Source organism: Solanum verrucosum, unplaced genomic scaffold (genome assembly GCF_900185275.1).
Source record: "Solanum verrucosum unplaced genomic scaffold, falcon-dt-bn FXZP01000159.1, whole genome shotgun sequence".
In the NCBI taxonomy this organism is placed as follows: Eukaryota; Viridiplantae; Streptophyta; class Magnoliopsida; order Solanales; family Solanaceae; genus Solanum; species Solanum verrucosum.
This window is the reverse complement of record NW_026020705.1, coordinates 1,970,831-1,989,418: the sequence shown is the minus strand read 5'-3', so window position 1 is coordinate 1,989,418 and position 18,588 is coordinate 1,970,831.

The window sequence follows — 18,588 nt, the reverse complement described above, 5'->3', positions numbered from 1 at the left end:
TTGGATACATAACTTCCATGCATATATACATATACTAGACTTAAAGATTTATACTCCTAATTTTGGGTCATTCGACTAATAAATCATAAAATCCCAAATCACACTATCTTATGGGTGACAATACCTACCAAAGATTTTGGACACATACTTTCTTCTTCCATGAATGTTCTATGGTAACGAAGGATTATAGAAGGATCTGAATGCATAAATAAGGACGTAAGCTTTAAAATTGAGGAGCTAAAGCACATTAATGGGCTCCTCTCAAGCCCTTTCAGCGCTCTTTGAAATATTGATAATTCTATCTTAAGGACACCCTATATGTAGGAATTAATCTTTACTACTTCTATCGCCTCAAAACTGAGGAATAGTTAGACAAATTAGAACAACGCATGAATTTGCATATGTTTCTTAGGGGATAACTCTATTGCACAATCTAGAGTATGAGAGAAGGGAAAGTATTTCCTAAACATCCTAACCTCCTCCTTATAAGTATGACGTGCTTCACGCCCATAAAAAAGAATCCACTAGATGCGGCTTTTTAGACATTCTATGACACTTGAACCTAATACTCTAATACCAAGTTTATCACACCCCAATCGAGACATGGTACCTGGTACCATGAGTAATTTCGGGCTAATCCTTGGCTTAACATATCCGGCATAACATATGAAACTAAGGTGGAAACTGAAATATATTTTTAACATAGACTGAATAGTGCGAGTAACAAATCTGTGAGACTACATTACTAATGTTTGAATAAAGCCTATACTACTTAGAATGATAATATAAGTCTGTCGGGACATGACCCGCAACTACCTCAAAACCAAAGATAACATAACAAAAGTCTAGAATTCTAAATCCATGGAGTCCCCAAATTAGTTCATGAAGCCCAACTTATAATCCAGTTGGATGGGCTACCCTATACCTTGTCAAAGTATAGAACCATATCTTATCGTATGTAGATCCATTAACTGACTAAGCGGTGAAATATAATCCTACTTTGGTGCGTAGTTATGAAACTTGAGTTTTCTAAACTCGAGTCCTTTCGGTACTAAATAGTCCTCCCAAAATAAAATGTTCATATAATGCTCATAAGTATGAAAACCACTTATCATCTTGAATAATAAATGAGACTAAGCTCAAAAGTCATATCTTAAAATAACCTGTATTTAGGTTTAATTCATATCGTGCTTGTTTTCATGCTTAAAATCCATAAGGGAATGAACGACATAAAAATCATGTTAAATTGGCACCAAAGTGAAACAATGAAAATGTAGCCTATTGAAGAAATATCATACTTTCATAAAAAAAAACCTTAGCTTTACTTCTAACAATCTAGTGAAATTCTTGAGAATCAAAATACTTTAGGCATGAGAATGAAGGGATACTCTCATTGAAGCCTTACATACCTGAGAGATTGAGATTTGAAAGAAGAACTTCATTGAGAGACTTGAAACCTTAGCTTTTGACTTGATTGCGGTAGTTTCTGAGTTTGAGGGAGTTAAGAGAGTAGGAATTGAGTCTTGAGCATGAAACCCTTTTAGGATATGTGTAATGTCGTCGCTTAGACTTAACAAAAGTGGGAAAAGACAAAAGAAACTCCTATTAAAAAGTTGTCGAAAACCTTCCACGAGGCTATCTACGATCTATGGTTTGATCTATGAGCTGTAGAATCCACATGTGGAAGTTAGAGTGAAATTTTGAGTTTCGGAAGTTCATTCTATGGACCCAAATTAAAGCCCGTAATTGGGTTTACGACCCGTAATTAAATATGTGGAAATTGGACTCAAAAATAAGATTTAGAACTTCATTCTACAGGCCCAAATTACGTACCATAGATGCTTTTACGACCCGTAACTAGGTTTGTAAGAATTAGACCCAAAAAATTACTTTCATAAGTTTTGACCCAAAAAATGACTTTCAAAAGTTTTTTCCACAAGTGAACAGTACGGGTTGTACTTTGATTTACGACCCGAAGATGAGGTTAATAGTTACTGACTATGAAAACTCTGTTGTCGTAGTCTTTGGTAAAGCAGTCATAACATTTTACTCTGAACTCGAAATGAGTCCAACTTGGTGGAGTTGGAAAGAAGATTTGTAGACTTTTAATTTGATAGGTCATGGGCCACCTAATTCATTATATGCCGAGAGATGTAATCTTTTTAAGTTGATCGTAGTATGAACTCATGTGAAACTTAGCCGATAGGAAAACTTTGAACTTGGCTTGGTGTTTGAGGTACCTTACGACCCCAAAGACTATCTTATACACTTTGTAAAGGACCTTAACATAACTGGGTTTGTAAGAATTAGAACCAAAAATGACTTGTAGATGTTTTTTCCACAAGTGAAAACAGGTCGTACTTTAATTAACCACCTGTAGATGAGGTTCATAGGTACTGACTCTAAAAACTTTGTTGTCGTAGTCTTTGGTAAAATGGTCATAACATTTTATTGTAAACTTGAAATGAGGCAAACTTGGTGGAGTTGGAAAGAAGATTCATAGACTTTTAATTTGATAGGTCACGGGCCACCTAATTCATTATATGGCGAGAGATATGATCTTTTGAAGTTGACCTAAATAGGAACTCATGCAAAAGCTTAGCCGCTTTGAACTTGACTTGGTATTTGAGGTACCTTACGAGCTAAAGCCTATATTATACACTTAATAAAGGACCTTAACATATATGTATAACTTAGGAAACATCAGGTTTGGGCTTGTACACATACATAGGATGGTATAAATCTTTGCTTAGAAGTTGCGGGGTGTTACAGAACCATGTCAACCATACCCGCAACACCTTACAAACATGATAACGGTAAGGGGAATTAACAAAATGGTTATTGCACACACAAAAGTTGTTTCTCGTGAAATGGGGCATTCCATAAAAAAATTAACTTTTTTTCTAAGTTCAAGTTCAAACATCCTATAATTCAGATATTCTAAAGTTCAAGTTCAAGCATCCTATAATTCAGGTATTCTAAAGTTCAAGTTCATGACATGAAGTTCTAAGTTTTAACTTCTAATTAGTTCTAAAAATAAAAAATACTTCAATTCAAGCTCAAAAATTCCTAATTCACAATCTAATACAAAAAATCCCAATTCAAACCAAAATCCTACAACAGAAATTATAGTTCATAAACTAATTCATAATCAAAATTATAAATTAAATATGTTGATAACATAAATTGGACAAAATAAATACAATAAACTAACATATAAATCATAAATTATAAATAAAAAAAACAATCATAAAATTTAAAATCCTAACATTAATAATTAGTTGAGAGAATAAGGATTTGGAGGAGGGAGGTTGGCGGCACAATGGAGGTGGGTTGTTGGCAGTAAGGTGGACGATGGAAAGGTTGTGGCATCAAGAAAGTTGACATTGGTGGTGGGAGGGGGAGGAGAGAGTTTGAGAGAAGAAGAGAGGAGAAGAGAGAATAAAGAAAATAAAAATGAGCATCTACCTGTGTAATATAAAATGAGGAGTAACAAACATCATTTTTGTCCATCATTTTATTTAAATATTTGATCAATATTTTGATAAAAAATGATGGACGAAGCAACATTTTCTTAAAAGTCATAATCTCACGGAAAAGACACAACTTTTATAAAAGTCACAACTCTTTAGAAATGTCAGAACTCTTCATAAAAGTTACAACTTTTCACAAAAGTCTCAACTTTTAAAAAAAAGTCACAACTCTTTATTTTTCATTCACACCTTTTAAAATCCACACTTAATTCAAAGACACCAAGAGAAGAAAGAATATACAAAGAAAATTGATTTCAATTGCAATGCAATATTATTACTCTTGCGCCTCTCGGTCAACAACTCATGAACATTTGATTTTTAGTAAACAAAACTTCTATTTCTACCTCTATTATTTGTAGGTTTTCTTCCTCTATAGGGAAGTCGAATTCAAATATATTAATTAAGCTTCTTATGAAGTATGTTTCATTTCTCAAAGTTTTCTTCCCCCTATTTCATGAAGGTTAATCTTTTACTATAAGTCATAGTGATTCATAACTATTGCAATTTCATTTTGCTATTTTGGTAATTTTTTAACTCTGTTGAAAATTCCAGCAATGATGATTGCAAATTGATCTTATTTTTTATCCCTTTTTCCAAGCTTCTTCATATATTTTTTTTGGAAAAATTGCTTGTGGATTGTGCTATATTTGATAGCACACAACGACAAATATGTGATAACTAATACAAAACTAATGACGGAGTTTGTTAAAAAACCAAAAAAATTGCTCTCTCGCTTGACACAATTAGTATATTATTTTGATTGTTTTATCTAGGTACAAACATATTGTATGCCACTGCACTCTCCTAGAATATTAGTATAGAAACAATTAGTCTACTTTTTTTTATCACAAGTTGACTAATTTGCCATATTTGTTCCTCTCTTCTTTTTGGGCATAGTAAGAGATCAATTTTTCTTGAAACTAAGAGATGCCCGAAATACACTATGACAAAAACAATTTTTATCAGCAATAAATATGCACATTAACGAAGAGTGTCAGAGTCTTTACCAATATTAATTAATTGTTATTAGATTCAATGTCGCAATAGACTTTAGGGACATTTGTAGAGAGTACTAATTGCCTCTGAAAATACATATTTAGCTATTAATTGTTATTAAAGATCATTTCTGTTGTAGTGATAACTCTTTCTTTTGACTTGTTTCAATTAAATTTGTGAACGGTAAACTTGGATAAAACCCGACAAACTATCTATTTGAAAAATATGTTTATCAACATGACATTTTTTTCTTGATTGTTAGGAAAGTAAGGTCGTCTTTATTATTATTTGTGGATATTTGTAAGTTCAAGTGCTCACAAATTATGTTGTGAGATTTTAATATGTTATGTATCAAAATTTATGTTTAGACTCTCCAGTTGTGAACATTTCCATTCAGATGACACCTACTCTTGATTGATCATTGCATTAATTCTTTGTAACTGCATACTATAACCATAACAATAACTATGATTCAATTTCAAATTAGTTGGTGTCGGTGATATGAAACCTCAACAACAGTAATGACTATTCAGAGACAATGAGGAAAAACCTTTATGATATTAACAATTTTAAGGTTATTTTTGACATATACATGATACGACATACTATAATAAAAAAAAGAGATTGATGGAGGTTCATAAGAAAGGAGCCGAAGGTCCGCCATTTGAATTTAGTTAATTATGCTCCTCTATGGACGTGATGTTCCACTTTATTTGAGAGTGTTGTTGTTCGAGGCTTTTTGGTTTCTTCTTTAATGTCTGATGTTGTTCTTTATAACTTTCTGGAATTTAGAAAATTTTGTTACTTCTGACCAACTATTCCCATGAAGATTGTTTTAGACTTCTCTATACTTAAAATCTCTCTATGACTCATAATTTTTGTGCAACAAAAACAAAAGTTTTAAAAATATAACATTTTAAGATTTCGGAGGAACGCTTTGCCTTGAGATACAATGTTCTTGACAGTGTAGTGCATGTATCAAATATACGGATATTACCGAATGATCATATGTAAGCATAATAAAATAGTTCAATTGTGTGTGAAGCACATGTAATTTACCTAGTTAATTATAAACGACGAACAACATCGTTACAATGTAATTAATTACTATTTAATTAAAAGTGAGGAACGACATCGCAACTGATAATAAATGAATACAAATTATATATATATATATATATATATATATATATATATATATATATATTTGGTGCAAAATTCCACCAACAAAAATGGCGGACAAAGAGTCACTATCCGTCTATTTTGCTAAAAGAAATTAAAACAAAAAAACGATGGTTATCGTTGCAAATTGGTCGCTTTTTTGGAGCGACCTGGTCCATCATTTTCTCAACTCTTTTTAGTAATGTATATTCTACATTCACGCACTTAAAAATTATAATTGATAATTTTGATATATAAAATTTTCAAATATATCGCTTAGAATAGTTATCTTTTTTTTTTTTTAAAAAAAAAGACACTTGAAAAATTGATTGATCAGAGTTTGATGTAATATTTTGCTATTGATACGGTGCATGTATAATTGCTTATAGATGGATAAGCTAAAGAAATTTGATTGCGGTGTATAAATTTATTTTAAATTTATGTATTCGACCTAACATAAAAAATATCAAGAAGCCCTTGTAACAAACATGCATGTCCTCCCAATATTATATAATGTTTTTCTTATTATTTTTTTAGTATTGATTTTCATATGAAATTCACATGCAAAGCAAATACCCCAAGACCAGTATATTATTTTTTTGACCCAATTAAGTAACAATACATATTATTTGGACCAATTTATTAATGATATTGTAATTTTTTATTAAACTATTAATAATAAGGATAATTTTGACTGAATGTCATTCTTTTAGGAAAAGGATAATAATAATCTCAGACCAAACTATTAATGATAAGGATAATATTGTCATTCTTTTTGAAAAATGATAATGATAATTTTAACCAAACTATTAATGATAAAGGATAATTTTGACAGTCAATGTCATTCCTTTTGGAAAATGATAATAATAATTTTAGACCAAACTATTAATGATAAAGGATAATTTTGACAGTCAATGTCTTTCTTATTGGAAATGATAATAATAATTTTAGACCAAACTATTAATGATATGGGTAATGTTGACTGGTAATGTCATTCTTTTCGGAAAAACGTTACAAAAATTTGAAAACTAATTCTTGACCCTTATTTTTTCTGTGCTCATTCGTTCCTATAAAGTCCACAACACCTTGATCAATTTTTGTGATCATTTTGATACAATTTGATAAGTAAACTTCTTGTGATACTTATTAGGAATCATGAAGAACTTTTCCAATGTAACTGTCTTTGCATTTTTCCTCTTCATTGTTCTTGGTAAGTTACATTTTATTTAATTAATAAAATGTTCATGAAAATTTGTGAATCTATTGCATATAATATTTCCAAAGTAGTAGTATGAAAATAATATGTATATAGGATTATAATTTGATTTAGAATTTTTTGTTTAGTGAGGATTTGAATATTTGACTTCTAGATTATTGAAAGTTAGGCAAACGATGAAGACATGGAATCCATGAATCATCCTATGTATAAAATATAAAGTTAAATATTATTTTTTTGTAAGACTACTTGTATCAACAACTAACATATCAATACAAAAGTTGAATACCCTTAATCCAAAGAAATAGGATGCTCCAGAAATAGTACTTCAAGATTCATTATGTGTCTAAAGACTTTTATTCTTCTTGACATCTGTTATTTTGGTATAAATTTTTTTAATTCTTAAAATAAAACACTTCCACCAATTTTAACTTAGAGGAATCAACTGTCATTCATCTTAAAATGTCTTAATTTTGAAAAAATAATAATTCATAGACAAAAACCAATTATACCTATAATGTTTTTTTTTTTGCACTTTACAAGTGTTTTTATCTTTGTTTTTCTCTTCCCAATGTGTTCTCTTGCATGCCTCAACTTGATGTACTAACTTCATATTCATTAAATAATTAATTATTTTTAAATCTTATTCTTTCTTTCTTTTTTTGTGTCTAAAACAAATGTAGTTACTACAACGAAAGGAGCTAAAGTATGTCTATTTCCCTTTGAAGTCCCCCAACCTTGTGACTCAAATAACTGTAATACCCAATGCAAGCAACAATTTGGACAAAAGCCACCAGGTGCTGTCAAAGGGCCACTTCTTGGAGGAAGTTGCATTGGTGAAAATTGTTTTTGCTCTTTTTGTTGCAAAGAGAAATGTGCTGATTTACATTGAAGAATTCTCTTACTTGCTATTTCTTTAAAAGTTCATATGGACTTTGGAAAGAAGTATATAGAAGATTTAAATCAAAAGTTTAGTTGTATTTGATTGTTGGAGAATTATATGTTGTTTGCTCAAGTCTATTTAACATGGAAGGATTGTATTTATTTTGCGGGTTCAAAGGCACAAAACAATTATTTTGGAAATTATTTCAAGCAAATGTGTATTCCCTCCTTATTTTTGATAGAATAACCCCATGATATGCTTAATATTATACCTAAAAGATAATGTAATATACGGTTGGATGAAAATACAATAATTCAATACGACTGGGAAAAAATTTAACAGAGAACAATCGACAAAAGCTACCGATAGGATGAATACTTGACTAAAAGTCTAATTTCTATCCCCTAATGATAGAGAAAATTGTGTGTGAATTAATAACTCAAATTGATAATTGAGTTAATTGTAAAACTATTACGTTTAAAGAACTAAGGTTGCGTCCCCCTTTTATGGAACGCATCAATTTAGGTTTTCATGAAACTGTAGATAAATTTTTTTTTTAGATATACACTCGATCCATATACCATCACACAATCTCTGCCAAGAAATGAACAATTTCTCTCAATATAATTTTTCCAAATCTAAACGAGTTAGTTAAAAAAGAGCGATCGATATATGCAAAGTAAATAAAATATATTTTTACGAAAATCTATTAAATGAGGGTTAACACTGGAGTTCTTGCTTATAATTTTACCAAATCTTAAAACTAAAGTATCATAACATAGGTTACTATGTGCAACCACCAACCACCGATAAAAATGAAAAATATTTTTTTTTTCTTTTTGGTCCCTTGGACCATTTTATTATAGAAGCAAAAAAATCATATAATCCAAATCAGGTCCAAAAGTGACCCGACCCAACGATTACAGACAAAGCAAAAAGCAGCTATCAGACACTCTTCAAGAAATGTCTGAATGTTTTCTCTCTTGTCTCACCCGCCGCCCCTGTAGCTCTTCCTCCTTGACGCCATTGCCACAAGACGAAGATGAGCTTCTTTTCTGCTTGTTGCAGCTGCCATGGTGAGTGTATCCCTTTTTCAGTTCTCCTTGCTTTTTTTTTCTAGCCCCATTTTGCTCCGATTTCAGGTGGATTCAGCCCTCGCCTGAATCGTTGTCTTCTTGCTGCCCAGTCCAGTACTTGCCCTATATTCATTGCTTAATTTGATCAAGTTTGTTATGATTGAATCTGATGAATATCATTGAATGTGTGCTTTCTTTTTTTCTTGAATTACTGTTGCTGAACTGCCCTGTATTTCCTCTTATCTTGGGTGTTTTGATATGAATATTAAGGATTTGCGACTTATCTGCATTCAGAATCTTCCTACAAATGCTGGGAACCTCTTGAAAATTATTGTATATCTGCTTGCCTTCTTGCTCATATACCCTATTTGCTAATGAATCTGCAAGATAATTTCCTTCCCTGTAAACATGTGTGACATGGATGTTGAGTAGTTGTTGAACTCTGATAATTGCCTAGTATATATCTGCCATCTCCCATGGAATCTTCCATAATCCTCTTAAAAAAATCATCATATATAAAGAGTTTGTTTCTAGAATAACATTTTGTAACCCTTTCTCTTTACAAACCTTTAAAGCTTCCAAAATAGCTCTTGCTTCTGCCTCCATATTTGTAGTAACTCCAATAGATTTTGCTTGAGCATAGAGTAGATTTCCTTCACTATATCTCAAGCAAAACCCATATGTACTCAATCTTGGATTGCCTCTACAAGCCTCATCTATATTACAGTTAATAAATGTAATAAATGTACCTTCAGGGGGTCTCCAAGCTAATGGTTGATAATACAATTTGGGTTTGTACATCCTAAGCATCTGCACCATGGTTGGCCATTCATCTGGTAATCTTTTCATCCATGGGAACCACATCACAATCAATTGCCTTATTAGTGTCTGTACTTGTACCACCATGTTGTGGAAATTGATGTCTCCACCATGCCTTCTGGCATTTCTTCTCTTCCATAGTATCCACATTATTAAGGAGGGTATTACTCTGCAAACACTCATCAATTTTGATGGACCTGCGAGCCTCCAAAATTTAAGTATTACTTGTTGTAAGTGCGTGTTGTCAATGTTGATACGTGCAAAAATAACAAATTGCTTCCATAGCTTGTTGGCTATGGGAGTAGTTAGTAATAAATGGCTCATGGTTTCCTCTGCATAAGTGTCACATCAATGACATCTAGAGATAGTTGTAATTTTCATCCTCTTCAGATTATCATCAGTTGATATTCTCTTTCTCCATACTCTCCAACAAAAGAAATTTATCTTAAAAGGAACTCCCCTTATCCACATTAATTCATAACACTGTCTAGGCTCATCTCTTTTTTCTCACTAGTTCCCAAGCTGATTTAACTGAGAACACTCCTTCAGTGTTGGCCATCCACCATGGTCTATCGTCATTTCTTCCTTCTATTGGAGGTTTGATTGTTTCCACAATATGCTCTACCATATCCTCTGATAATTTGCTCATGAGCTTAGAAATATCCCAATTTCCTTGGTTGATGAATTCTTTCACCTCAATTTCCTCCTCCTCTAAATGATTCTCTTCTATGTAATAAAGTGCACCTTACTTTGTCCAATTGTCAAATCAGAAGCTTCAGTTTCCAGTAAGAACCTGCCACCAGATTTGATGTTCAACTTCTTCCCTTACCATAATCATTTTTCTACATTTATGAGAAGCTCCTTTGCCCTGCACTAGGATAGGATGTAACTTTTTACAATATTTATTCCACATATAAGCACTCCATAGAGATATGCTCACCTTGAAAATTCACCAAAGCTTTTGACACATCCTGTATAGTCTGAAGCTCAAACCCTCTTCCTCCTTGGGCAAACACATCTTATCCCATGAAATCCAATTTTTATTTTTAGCACCAGTGGTATTTCCCCAATAAAACTTAGCAAAGATACTATGAAGCTGATTACAGACTAGTGGACTCATAGCTGAAAGTATATACTACTAGAAAATAGGCCTACGCCAACAAACATAAAACAATTGCAATAGATAGTAAAACCGTTCAATAGATCTATTGCAACGGTTCAACACCCGTTTCATTTGATTGCGTAGCAATAGATTTATTGCAACGGTTTTGGCAACAGTTTTAGAACCGTTGCAGTAGGTGTACCTATTGCAACAATTTTTCCTCCGTTGCCATAAGACACTCTATTGCAACGGTTCTTTTATCAATTGGAACGGCTTAAATCCATTGCAATATGTTTTATGCAACAATATTTTTATACTATTGCAACAGTAAATATAGACTATTGCAACACATTTTATGGGTTATGATTTGTTCATCATATGCAACAGTTTGTTTAGGCCATTGCAACTATTCAATGAAACAGTATACTAATTATTTATATATTAAAAATGATACTCCAAAATTTAAATAAATCAGGATAGAAGTATTCACCAACATAATCATAGTCCAAATTTTTCAGCTGGTGTTATTAACTCTATATATAAAATACTGTTTGACAATTTAAGACTTGGCATGCATAAATTTACAAAAAATTAATTAAGAAATATGGTATTCCTAAAATGTTAAAGATCTCTAGCAACAATCAACGAACACTCTTTTCGTAAAGTCTTCACTGCTTTTGTCTTCCATTTATTCATTTGTTTCACCTACAAAAGATCATAAATAAGTTAACGCAATAAAATTCGCAAAACAATAGTCTCAATGACCTCAATATAGATATATATAAAACGATTGAAAAAAAGTGTAGGGTATGCAGATTAAGTAATACGACAATATTCAGATCTTCTCCATAAGATAGTATTACATAGTGAGTGGAAAAAAAGAGATCTACTAAAAGAGAGTTTTAGAAAATGCACAACCACTGGCCTTGTCTTTAGCCTAGCCACTGACATTAGCTTAAAACAGTGGAAACTATTATCACTATGAAAGAGTAATCCTCTGAGGGACTTCATCGAAACTTCATCATCCAAAGGTTAGACATTATACATTAGCCTCCACCGTGCTTCGAGAAGTTTAAGAAGTGATAAGTAAACGCAACAAGTGCGCTATTTAAAAAAATATTCATACGGACACTTTTAAAAACTTTATGTAGCTTTCTTAGTTATTTGCTTTCAAAACAACTACTAGCTTTGTTAAGATTGTATTTAGCACTTCAGATTGCAAAAGAAAAATGCAGAGGACATGAAGTAGCAAAGCAGATACACATAACATCTGTACAATCTCACATTCTCTTGAATTAACAAGATTTTCACATTATAATAAGAAGCATAAAAGAAGTTGGCATACATAGAATTTTGAACATTGACCTTTTATCGCGAGAATAATTTTTATTTTACATGGGAGTACAAGAGTTGTTTGCAGATAACTTGTTATTTGCTCTGCATCAGCAACCTGCAAACTGACATGGAAAATATGCAAACAAATTCAATCCAATTCACCCTTAGTCCAATTTGGAGACAACACAACCAGTAAGTACGTTGATATCATCTTAAGTTAAAGTTTCATTAATTTCGCATCCTAATTCCTAGCCCTATTCTATGAATCTAACGAGATAAGAAAAACTCATGAATATTATTTATAGTGAGGGGAGTATAGAATTACAATCAAAACGAAGCCGTTAGGATGATAACACGACTCTTAAAAGTTATACAAAAAGAAATAAGATAGATGCAAATCACCCGAATGCAGGATTGATTAGGAATTAAATTTAACAGAAGAATAAATCAAATAGTTTGACAACGACAAGGATTTGTTTATTTATAATTGTTTTGGAGAGAGGAAGAAAAATGCTACTCATAGTTTAATTATCTCTTTAATGTAACACATGACCTAGAGCTCGTTTTGAATTTGCTCAATTTAGGTGTTTAAGTCAAAATAGCTTTTCCGAATTTTTGTAGTGGTTGGCAATAAGACAATCCAGAATGTTAACAAAGACAATGGGCTACATCAAAGCTGAAGACATGTTAATCTGCTGGCTCTTATTTAAAAACGCCTATTCAAGGTCAATCTCGTGTTTCTTGTTTTAGTTATCTCAATTAGAATATCTGGTTTGCTAATTAAATCTCTGTATTATCCAATTGACAGCCAATTTTCAAGTATTGCTTTAAGGCCAGCACTGCTCTTCAGAAGGTATCAACTAATAAATGAAAGCATTTTTGCCAAATCTTACTAGTAGTTGATAACAAACCTGCAGGTGATGCTAGCAATGGAAAAGTTGGTTGTTATCTGTCATTCTGCACCAATGCTGCTGGACACAAGACCAGGCTATGAGGTTCCAACATCCAATATATAACAAATTTTAGAATAACATTTATGTTAACACAAAACAATACTACTTGTGACACATTCAAGGTAATTACTACTAAATTCCTATCTAACTATAACAGTATCTTGAAAACTACAAGAGAAATCAGATAAATTAAAAGGGTTATCTTTGATTAGATGAACAATTGAAACTTGCCAAAAAAAATTAGTGTCATTCATCGAATACAACAGATTGAATGAAGTCCTAATTTCAACTCTCTAAACTAAGTTGTTGTAAACAAGGTTGAAATCTTGACAGTATCATAGTAATTACTTTCTACACCACTTAATACTGAACCATATGTAATTACTACACTACTGAACACTGAACCATATACATACTAAGAAATGAAACTACAATACCAAGACCAAAAAATAGTAAGAGAAGCTGAAGTAACCTCAAGAGTAAAAAAAATTGTACTGATTTACCATCCTAGTTACAGGGTCTTTAGCCTCTTCCAATGACCTTTGACTCCCTATTCTTGACTTCATCTCTAATTCTACCAAGCTCTTTCTTCTGTTAGAAAATCACTTCAAGAAAAAACAGATTTTCTACGAAACTGCTATTAGAAGCTTACTATACTTATCATCACAAGGGTGTGTGGTTTAAAACATTTTACTTTTAAAAAAGAAAGGATTTTTAGGGATCACAACAAATAGTCAAATCAATAATCAGTACTAGTTCTGCCCCGATAAAAATGCACTTATAATACTTCAGGCACAGAATTCTGGAACATAAAGATATGCACTCTTGAATCCATTTCTCGGCAACAACAAAAAAATACGCAATTTTGCTTCAAAACTTGTTAATGAAAAATTAAACCACACAGAAAGCTCTAACTTTTGTTGGATTTGTATTGAAAGAGTGAATTATTGATTCTAAAGGGATTATAGGACTTCAATGGCTCACATCAAATCACATTCATCTGAAATCTCAATGTAGCAAGTGCAACAAACTTGTGTGGTTTACTTGAAACATTTTGCCCTCTCATTACCAGAGTGGATGAACTCTTTTTTATAAGGTAAAGGTTTATGGACCATGTACCAAGAGGATGAACTCTTATGAGTGGTTGGAGGAGATTTCATGATATTACTTATAATGCTTTAGTAATGTATGTGCCACTTATATCTATCAAGACTCAAGAATTAAGCAATTTAAAAACACCTATCTTATGCCATATGTCATCCACCTATGCATATGTGAATTTTTTTGCTGATGTGACGCGCGCACACACACATACACACATATATATATATAGTTTTAAAAAATATTCAAATAATTAAATGCTCAAATTTAGTAAAGAAGAATTTTTAAATAAAAAAATAATTTTTTTCTTACTTCACCCCATCCCCTACCAGGTACCCTACCCCCTCACCTCCCAAAATTTTATAAAAGTTTTTTTAAAAATAAATAAATTATCCAACACCACTGAGTACCCCGATTCTCCCCCACCCTCCCCCCCAAAAAAAAAATTACTTTTAAATAAAATATATTTTTCTTATCCCACCCCTCTCCCCTCAAAAAAAAGTTTGAAAGGATTTTTTATTTTTTTGGGGTGGGTAGATAGTGAGGTGTGAGGCTAGGGGTACATGGTAGAGGATGGGGTGAGGTAATAAGAAAAATAAATTTTGAAAAAGTAAAAAAATTAAGTTCTTTTACCTTCTTAAATTGCTAAACTATTAACATTTAATTATTTACATGTTCTTTAAATGTTTTTTCTATTAAATATATTTATGTGTGCGTCATGATTAGTAGAGAATTCTACATATATGCACATGTAGCATAAGAGGGGCATTTTTTAAATTCACTTAATCAAGAAGAGGGTTGTTTTTTAGGCTGTGAATAGTTAGGGGACTAAAGTAATAATTCACGCCAAGTTTAAGTGTGTTTTTGATGCTTATCGTGACCAACGACACTGACCTACGGTTTGAGTGTCTACGATTATCGATAATATAGTAACCCAACCAAGGGTTGGGATTGTGTCCCAAGGGAGCGGTTTTGAGGATTAATAGTCAATTAGAATTTCATTCAAGTTAGTCTTAGTTAAAGACGTTTGCGATAAAAGACATAGTAAATTAAAGGGGGTGACACGAAAGTGTCAAATATCAAATGGGGTTTTTGTAACAAGTGCTAAAACAACAAAATAAATAAGAAAATCAAGTATGGGAAAAGGTTCTTGGGATATGACCACAATACTATTTGAGATAAATTGCAGGATACATGCTTTCAATAGGAAATTTGCAAGATAATAGTGACTAGGCTAAGCTTTAAATGGAAATAAGTTCCATCTCGGACAACTTACCCCGTTTCAAATGCGTTCCTCTCGGACACTCATTTGCCGCATGAAGACCAGCCTATGCCTTACCCCACTCACTCTCTCGAGTTGAGTGTTAGGATATGGGACTAGGGCTCACCCTCTCGGGCTGAACCTCATGTCGACCCACTCCTTAGGCCATCAGTCTAGTGGTTTTGGTTTCGTGACCTCCCTCTCGGGCAAGCCAAAAATACATGGGTGCCTTTGTATTTGCAACTACAAATCCATTAGATTAAACCACAACCACTAGATGAAATCACCATTAACATACATCTAACCTATCAACAAGCAAGACCCAACAAGAATATCAACCCATATTTGCTAAATCACACCCCAAGAATGGGGGTTTTTAGCCACACATCAAGAAGTAAGAAATTATACCTAACATGATAATGAAATCAACTGGGTATAAGAAATTAAACCTTAAATTAAGCAAAGGGAAGTGAATAGAGAAGACCCACTTCCAACTTGGGGAGGAAGAACTCTTTTCTTCAAGTCTCCACAAAACCCTCTCCAAACTTGAGAGAAAATATTAGCTAGAATATGTTATGAAGTGAAAATAATAATAATAATTGTTCCACACTCCAATCTCTCTTAAGACTACAACTCTAAATAGTATTTATAGTTTTCACAAATTGTGCTGCGGAGGATTGTTCGGCGACATTAGTCGAGATCGTCGATGAACTCGGCGATCCGCCCTTTGGTCAGCCCATCACCTTCAGTGTCTTGCCTTTAGCATCCTTGCATTCTGGATTATTGGGCGGTACAGTACTGCTTCACGCAACTGATCAGCAACCCACCGACTGCTCCTTTCCTCGCCTTTTGATCCACTTCCTTCAAGGCTTCGCGTACTGGAACGAAGGGCGTCTTATGTCGTTTCGGCGACTAGCCAAGTTAAACTCGGCGATCTGCAGGATTCCATTTCTTGTTCTTTTCAGCCCTATTTGCTCCGTTTTGCGGCTAAGTGTCTATGCTTCCACTAAAACTTCAAATACTTGAAACTTCAGCATTTTAATAAGGTATTAGGGTAAAACAAGCATTCAAGGACACTATTTCCATTAAAACAAAGCCCTAAATGAGTCCAATTTGTGGACTCATCAATTTTCAATACTTATATCTTTTCATATTAATTAAAAGTTTTTACCTTCTTTTATTTTCTTCTTCCTTTTCAATGTTTTCACATTAAAAATAAAAGACAGCTTTTATTTATTGCTTATAAATGCTAATCTTCCTAAAGAAACCAATATAAAAAAATAATAAAAAATAGAAAAGGTGGATTTATCTTTGGTATTTTTTCTAAACAAGAAGAAAAATAGCGATTTATAATTAAGTCCATCAAACATTAATTCTCTTCTTTTCCCATGAGCCAACTCTGATATAATTGTTGACTATTACTTTGTATATTGGTAAAATGAAAAATATTACTTTAATCTAAATTATGACTTTGTATGGCCAAAGAATAATTAAAATAACTATTATATTTTTACTGCTATAAATATTTTTTTCTATTTTATAATTATTCAATTCTACAATTAATGTTGAGACACATTAATGTTATTTTCAGTCTAAGTCATAACTAATTGAGATAATATCACTTACCAGTAAGACAAGTATAACTTATCCAAAATTAATACAGAATTATGTTTCTATTGATAATTACTACAATCTAGTGATAATTAAAGTATTATAAATTCATAAGTCAAAATGTATTAAATACAAATAAATGATAATAAATTCTTTGGTTATTTAAAGCAGTTCCCTTGATCAATTTCAAGAGAACATATTCCTCTTCTAAAGAGAAAACATATTTTTTTCTTTTTGAGTTTTACAAGAGATGAATTATATATAGGCAACAAATCAGGAAAATGAAATCAGTAGATTATACATTTTAGTAACAAAGTTGTCACTCAATACAAAAATAGAATAAATATAAAGGAAAGAGGGAGTTATACCATGAGTAGCCTATAAATTCTCTTCATATTTTTTGAAATTATAGTGCATAATTGGTTTTTTTTTTTATATCAATTCTTACTTTAGAGAAATTTTTGGTCATTCATACATCAAATATGAATAATGCAAATTTTTCTTCTCCTTCATTTTTAATACATTCTCGTGTATTACTTCGATGTCCTTTATGCAATGGAGCGTTTCGTACTCATATGGAATTCATGAATCATGTACGAACTACTCACCCATCAACGCCTGAGTGGAATATCATCCTACATTCTCATGTATATGCATCTAGTATTTTCTTGACGGAAAATTTGTCATTAGCTCAACTTGTGGCCCCACAACATGTAAGTTTACAAAATGTTATCCTACCTTCTCCAATATATGCATCTGGAACATTTTATCAAGAAAATCCGTCAACATCTCAATATGCGGCCCTAGCACATGTAAGTTCGCAAAATGCCATCCTACGTTTTTCTATATTTGCATCAAATAATATTTTTTCAGAAAATCTGTCATCAACTCAACCTTCGACCCCACAACATGTGAGTTCGCGAAGAAATGATGGTGTTGTTATCTTGTCAATATCATCATTGAATTATAACCACCCGATAAGAAAGGACCGAACATCAACAATCGATAGACAACAAATGGCAAGAAGAAAGAATGTTGTACCGATAAGCAAGAGCAGAGCACCACCAATGAATATGGTACAAATGGAAAGAAGAAACAGAGTTGGAGGTTCAAATTCAACATTTAGATATTCAAATGACACTATTGTTTATGGTACAAGACAATTGATAAATCAATTGGTGATGTTCCTATTTCACCAAATGCAGATGAACTAGTTAACATAGTTGAAGAACAAAATGATTTGGACTTAAACTTGAGGCTTTAACTAGTGCAAAATTTTTGTGGATCTTCTTTGTAAGGGGGTGTCTAAAAATGTGCTAAGTTTGGAAATTTTATTTAATTTTATTTTCCGTATGTTTGTCTGATAGAAGGGTATCTAAAAGTGTGAGTCTGTTGTTTTATTTTATTTTATTGTTGGTCAGTCATGGTGGTGGTCTAAAATCATATTCTGATTGGAGTCTATTGTTTTTTCCATCAAATATTTGTGTTTATTTAAATTATCTAAATTGATCTGTTTGTTTAAATATAAATAATTGCATATG